At 38.1% G+C, this 6622-nt stretch overlaps 1 long non-coding RNA gene across 1 annotated transcript; it reads right to left on the reverse strand.

The window, feature by feature from the left end:
• Positions 1-601: 601 nt before the first annotated feature.
• On the reverse strand, positions 602-5018 carry LOC108385079 (uncharacterized). Its single transcript, XR_001850200.3, has 4 exons — positions 4753-5018; positions 4449-4543; positions 2385-2438; positions 602-688 (listed from the first exon to the last, which is right to left on the reverse strand). It is a non-coding gene; the product is annotated as an uncharacterized lncRNA (long non-coding RNA).
• Positions 5019-6622: the final 1604 nt, after the last annotated feature.

The raw sequence follows: 6622 nt of genomic DNA on the forward strand, positions 1-6622 counted from the left end.
TAAAACAAGAAAAGAAAATTATCTTAGTGGAGGATCCCAACATGTAGAAAACAGTCAAACCATGCTATCCAAACATTTTCAGTTCTACATTGAGAATGACCTGACATCCTAAATATATTTGTCGAGTGTAGTTTACTTTTTTAAGTTTGAAAGTAAACATAACATGCTCTCTTACCCACAGTCCTGAGGAAGGGACTGCCTAATGAAACTCACTGCAAGGAATTATACAAATAAAAGATCTATATACATTTCACTAGATACAAATACTAAGAAGAGGACTTGAAAGTTGGTAAAGTTATCCTCAGTCGTAATGACTAACACTGTAGTTGCTGGGCTTGGCACTGACCCCACAGAACTCTGTAGAAGATATTCCCCAGTGCACTCGGAGATGCCAATAAGGGAGGAGGGGACTGAATACTGAGGAATTCTGGACTTTGTCTGATTTAAACCAGACATGCGTTACATTAGCTTTTTTAATATGCTTAGTTTTTGCCTAAGATTTCACTCTTACAACTGATTGTTCATAGAATTAAAACCACATACAAAATAAAATCAGTATAGTTAAGACTTACTGATGTACATAGATGGTCATTTTTCACAAACTCCTCACTCTTGTTAATTTTATTTTATTTACCTTACATACTGGTGTTCCAGGCTGACCAGGTAAGCCATCACTTCACATCAAACCCTACATTTTAAATGGGAATTTCAAGAGTAATTTAGAGAAGAGCATTACAAAATACTAAATCTATTTCTAAATTACATATTCTCATAATTATTAATCCACCAAAAAATAATGCAGTATTTGAGAAAGTTGCCTACATAAATCCAAATAAAGGATAATAAAGAATCAAACTATGCAGAAGGCAGGAAGGCCAGCAAAACCTTGATAACTTGGTTGGTCATGCAACCAACAAATAGCAGCAATTACTGGGTGGCTAATATAAGGCAGTGACAAACGTTAATTGTTTTTCTGCATCATACTTTCTTTTGTCATGATGGCTAAGAATTAGGTTTCTTCATAGATGTTACCTTCACCAATATTACTCACAATTTCTATAATCCTGAACAATTTTTTGAAAGTTACAACCTAATAATTCTCTGAATATGATAATCTCTCTTCAAGTTATAAAAGAGCATTATTTTTAACTAACCATACGATTCAAAAAAAAGACAATGATAACTATTCTAACAAGGAACTGATTAAATTTAAATTCTACACTGTCAACACCATTACATATATTAAAAACATGTACTTTCTCTTAAACATAGCGAAGAAAATATGGTGAGCAAAAAACCATTCAATTACTGTCATCAGAAAACATAATCTCAATATGGCCACATTGAAAATACCATTTCATCACGACTGTGCACTTTGCTGCCAATTTAGGATGTTATCACAACTATAAAATGTAAAACATACTAGTTTATCATATAATGTATAAAACATTAGTAATGTTAAATATAGATATTCTTGAACTTCAGTACCTTCATTTTCTGGAGGTTAACTTAGACACCAATAAATAGCCAAGTGTAATTTACTATTTCAATGAAAAAATAGCTTGGTAGTAATGGTGGAAGGTAGAGGAAGAATATTCCATTTCAAAGGAAAAATCTCCTACATCTCCCCGAAATTGAATTCATATCTAATCGACAATATTTTTTCCTATTTATTCTTACATGCAAAGTTCACCAAATCTTTCAAAGCACTGGGTAAAACATTTGGCTTTTTAACTCACATGATTAAATGAAAAGTCATAAACTATCAAACATGAAAGTGGTCAGTTTTACTTAAAGAAAAAGACTTTATATAGGCAATTTGATTCATAGATTAACATTAACATCACTTCTAGCAATAAACTTGGGAATTTCTTATGGAATCTTTACGCACACAAAAGGAGTCTCATAATTTCTAATATCAAACACATGGAACGTTTCACTCCCAAAACTTCCAAACTGTTCACTTAGTTAGGACATTCCTATACTACCTCTTCTGAATATAGACTCTCTCATTAGAGTAATAAATTTGTAATTTTTTAAATGAAAAAATAATAACCATTGATTTTTTAGACTTTTTCATGGCATTTGGGTTTTGGGTATTTCGTCTGTGACTAATAGCTAGAATATTTGCTTTATGGTTTGTCAACAGTAAGAATCCCTGATCTTTCTTTGCGTGGCCAGTTTTCAGAGAATCTAAAGAAATCTGGACTTCTTTAGAAAAATGGACATAAATATAATATTTTTTATAAAATAGATGGAATTTATGGACCCCAATAGTATCATTGCTGGACCCCCCTCCAATTTTGTGAACTCCAGAATAAAAACTCCTAGTATGTTGTAACAATATTTCAAACTGATAATAAATAATAATGATATTAACATACAGGTATCCCTGGAGCTCCTTTCTTCCCTAGAGGTCCTGGAGGCCCAATATCTCCCTAAAAATGAAATAGAGGTCACATTTAACATTGTAAATTATCAGTTCATTCCCATAAATTTCCCAAAAAACCGTTAAGGAATGATAAGCCAATACCAATGTACCCAGGGTTTCTGCCTTCCCTTTGTCTACTATAAGACAGGAGCAACACAAGGTAGAAAAACCAAGAATCTAAAACCTTAAAGACCTGCGCCTAGTAGGGTCTCTGGATTACTAAGTCAAAGATCTTCATTAGGAAATCAAGAAGGACTCTGCCATTCTGTCAAAGGAAGACCTAGCCGTTCACACAGGGCTGCTGAGGTGAGACAAGTGGGGGAAAACAATCAAGTGAACACTTTTCTTACTTGTCATAGTTTAATAGTTATGAGAGTGAAACACAAGTTAAGAAAAATACAGGTACATAATAATATCATTTGGACTTCAATTTCTGGCATTGTTGCTGACCAGATGCTCCAAGGGATTCTCTGAATCCAGAATAAAACACCTTGGGAAGAGCATCCTCTGTGCGAGAGTGCTGATCATATTCAGAAACGGGAAAAGTCTTCAAAATATCTCTTATTTTAATAAAATATACTCTGGGTTGGGGCTATGTTTTTCAGGATTTGGAACTGTGCCCAAAGCTTGCCAGAGATGGAGATGCAGGAGCCAAGAGGGCTGGAGGTGTCTGAACACAGGCACAGCTCATGAGAAGCTGACTGTGGTGCCCATCATGGGAAAAGGGCAGCAATATTTCCTAACTAGGATGACTCCGGACTCTTAAAGAGGGCTGGGAATATACTATACTCTGAATATGTATAGTATGCAGCATAGAATATGCTATACTCTGAAACAGTAGCCACAGTTACCAGCAGCAGGCAGCTCTTCATGCCCCAGTTAGGCTCACAGGACTCCCATCAACTAAGACAAAGCAATGAGCTCAAAATCAACAATAAATAAAGAGGAGGCAGCAAGCCACAGGGACAAGAGTTAGCAGGACTAACAACTTTGTGCAGATATTAGAATCATTTTAGCAAAGGAAATGAAGACTACATATGAAACTTAATAAATAAAAAAATAGAATCATGAAAGACTGTTAGGACTGAAAATAAAACGAGAATATCAAAAATAAAAAGATGTCATTTAAAATTTAAACTTTTGGAAATTAGAAATTTGATTGCTTGAAAATTTTTAAAAATCAATTAATGGTTTCAACAGCAAATTAGAAATAGTAAAGGAAAAAATAAGTACACTGGAAATATATCCAAAAAATTTAACTAGAATATTAAGAATAAAGGATATAAAAAATAAAAAGCTGTTTAGAGATGCAGAGATAAAAATAGAAAATAAAATATATCTAACTAGAATTCCAGGAAGAGGGAACAGAGAGAATAGAATAGATGTAATACAGAGATAATGGCTGATATCTTTCAGATTTAATGGAAATAACTCCACAGACACAGAAAGCAAAATGAATTTCCACCAGGATGAATAAAGAGAAATCCATATTTAGATACATTGTAGTGGGTTTTAAGAACACTGAAAACAAAATACCTTTATAGAATTCCAAAGGAAGGACAGATCATTTACAAAGAAATGATAGATTAGAGCAGATTTTTTCATAATTATCAGTGGAAGTCAGGAGACAATAAAAGACAACCCTCAAGGTATTAAGAGAAAATAGCAGCCTTGGGCTGTATACCCTACAAAACTACCTCAAAAGCAAGAGTAAAATATATTTGTAATTAAATAAAAAATGGAAGTTTAATACCAAGATGACTGTACTAATGGAAGTTCAAAAATATAGTTCAGTTAGTACTAAAATTATCACAAAAGGATGGGCTAAGAGCACTAAACATAGAAGGAACCAAGTAACAGCCTGTATATAAATCCACATTATCTGTATAAAATAACAACAAAAAATAATTATGAGGGCAAAATAATAGCATCTTAAATTATGTCATATTTGAACAATTAACTGTTACCAAGAATGTGGCAAAAATGTATACTGTATGAAGACACATCACCACTTTACCCTGTTAATCGGCAGATCCAGGCCAAAATCTTCAACTTTCATGAAAACACCTTTTGTCCCATTAATCCTTGATTTCCAGAAAATCCTGGGATTCCCTAAAAAGAAAGACAGGAGGTTTTTAATTTAAAAAATTGTAGATGGTATCATTACAGAATCATAGGTCATAACTGGATTTTTGGTAATGTTTGTTAAAAAGGCTTTCTAAAAGAGAAAGTATGAGGGTATTAACCTTAGTTCTTCTTTCAGACCAACGAAAGTGATAAAGCAAGGATATTTCATTTGAACACATCTTTATGTTACTTACAATCAATAATGCAAGAAAACCTGTGAAATAATAGGAGCTCAGCTTCAGTACAACAGTTCCAAAGGCCTTCACCATCTCACAACCATAATTAAAAACTAATGAAACCAGGATGGCGGCGTGAGTAGAGCAGTGGAAATCTCCTCCCAAAAACACATAGAGCTATGAAAATATAACAAAGAAAAATCTTCCTAAAATAGAGACCACAGGACACAGGATAACATCCAGACCACATCCACACCTGCAAGAACCCAGCGCCTTGCGAAGGGGGAAAGATACAAGCCCCGGCCCGGCGGGACCCGAGCGCCCCTCCCCCCGGCTCCCGGCGGGTGGAAAGAAACTGGAGCGGTTTTTTTTTTGGTGAGTGCTTTTTGGAAGCCTTAAAGGGATGGGCCCCCGTTGCTAGGGAGGCAGGGTGGCGGGACCGGTGAGCAGGTGCCTGGGCGGGTGCCTGAGACTGGCGCCTGAGGACGGAGGAAATCGCGCGTTTTTCCCCTTTTTTTCCCTCTTTTTGGCGAGCTCTTTTTGGAAGCCTTAAAGGGACAGGGACCCCGGTGCTAGGGAGGCAGGGCGGCGGGACTGGTGAGCGGGTGGCTGGGACCGGCGCCTGAGGACAAAGACTATCCCGCATTTTTTCCCTGCGGGACCGGTGGTTGGGTGCTTTTTGGAAGCCTTGAAAGGACAGGGACCCTGGTGCTAGAGAGACAGGGCACCAGGACCAGTGAGCGGCTGCCTGGGTCCGGCACCTGAGGACAAAAAAAAAAAAAAAAAATCGCGTGTTTTTTCCTTTTTTTCTTCTTTCTGTTCCCTCTCTCATTGTTGCTCTTGTTGTTTTGGTTTGGAGAGCGCTTTTTGGAAGTCTTAAAGGGGCAGAACAGGTCACTTAGACCAGAGGCAGGGAATCTGGGGATCTCTGTGCACTCTAACCCCCTGGGCAACAGGGAGCACAGAGGCCCCTTACGGAGATAAATAGCCTCCCGGCGGCTCCCCCTCCAATGGGGCTCCACCATTTTGGAGGAACAGCCCCAGCCACGCAAAGCCCACAGCAACAGCGGAGATAAACCCCATAGCAACCGGGCAGGAAGCAGAAGCCCTGTCTGCGCATAGCTGCCCAGCACAAGCCACTAGAGGTCGCTATTCTCCCAGGAGAGGAAGGCCACAAACCAACAAGAAGGGAAGCTCTTCCAGCGGTCACTTTGCACACACATATTAACATAATAGGAATACAGTGACATAAACAAAGCAAATCTATAATTACCATCCATCTCCAGTGAAGCCAAGAAAACCATTTAGGCACCCTAGGCATTTGTGAAAATTTATCTATGATATGATGGATATTGTCCAACTGTACTTGAACCACCAGACAAATTAAAGCAGCCCATTTCTGGGATCTGTTCACATCCCATGTGTTCTTTTAACCATAGATAGTCTATAGTCATGAGATTTTGGAGTGCTACAACTTGCACCCCTCCCAACTCCTGGTTGAGTTCCAACAGTACAGATCCGGTCAAATTCGTTGTCTCACTGTATGCACATGCCAGCCTAGACATCTCTCTCCTCATTCCAATGGCAAGTCCAGGAGACGGTGGGGTGGACGCAGCCACAACAGCAGCATCGTCCGGATACCTGTGGAGGCTTTTTGATGATCATCTCTCGGCACGAGTCCTCCAGAGAGTGCTGATGCCGGAAGCTCCTCCTCATACCGTATCTTAGTTCATTTTCTGGGTATCCAAGCTAGGCCTTGATCTTCTGCATAGAAACAAACAGACACTTTGCCCACACTTTGACATGCCCTCAATACCACTGTGCAGAACTCATTGGAGGTCAGCACACAGGAACTGCTTTTTTTTTTTAAATTAAGAGAAAGGAATAT

Source organism: Manis javanica, unplaced genomic scaffold, assembly GCF_040802235.1.
Source record: "Manis javanica isolate MJ-LG unplaced genomic scaffold, MJ_LKY HiC_scaffold_30, whole genome shotgun sequence".
Taxonomy (NCBI): domain Eukaryota; kingdom Metazoa; phylum Chordata; class Mammalia; order Pholidota; family Manidae; genus Manis; species Manis javanica.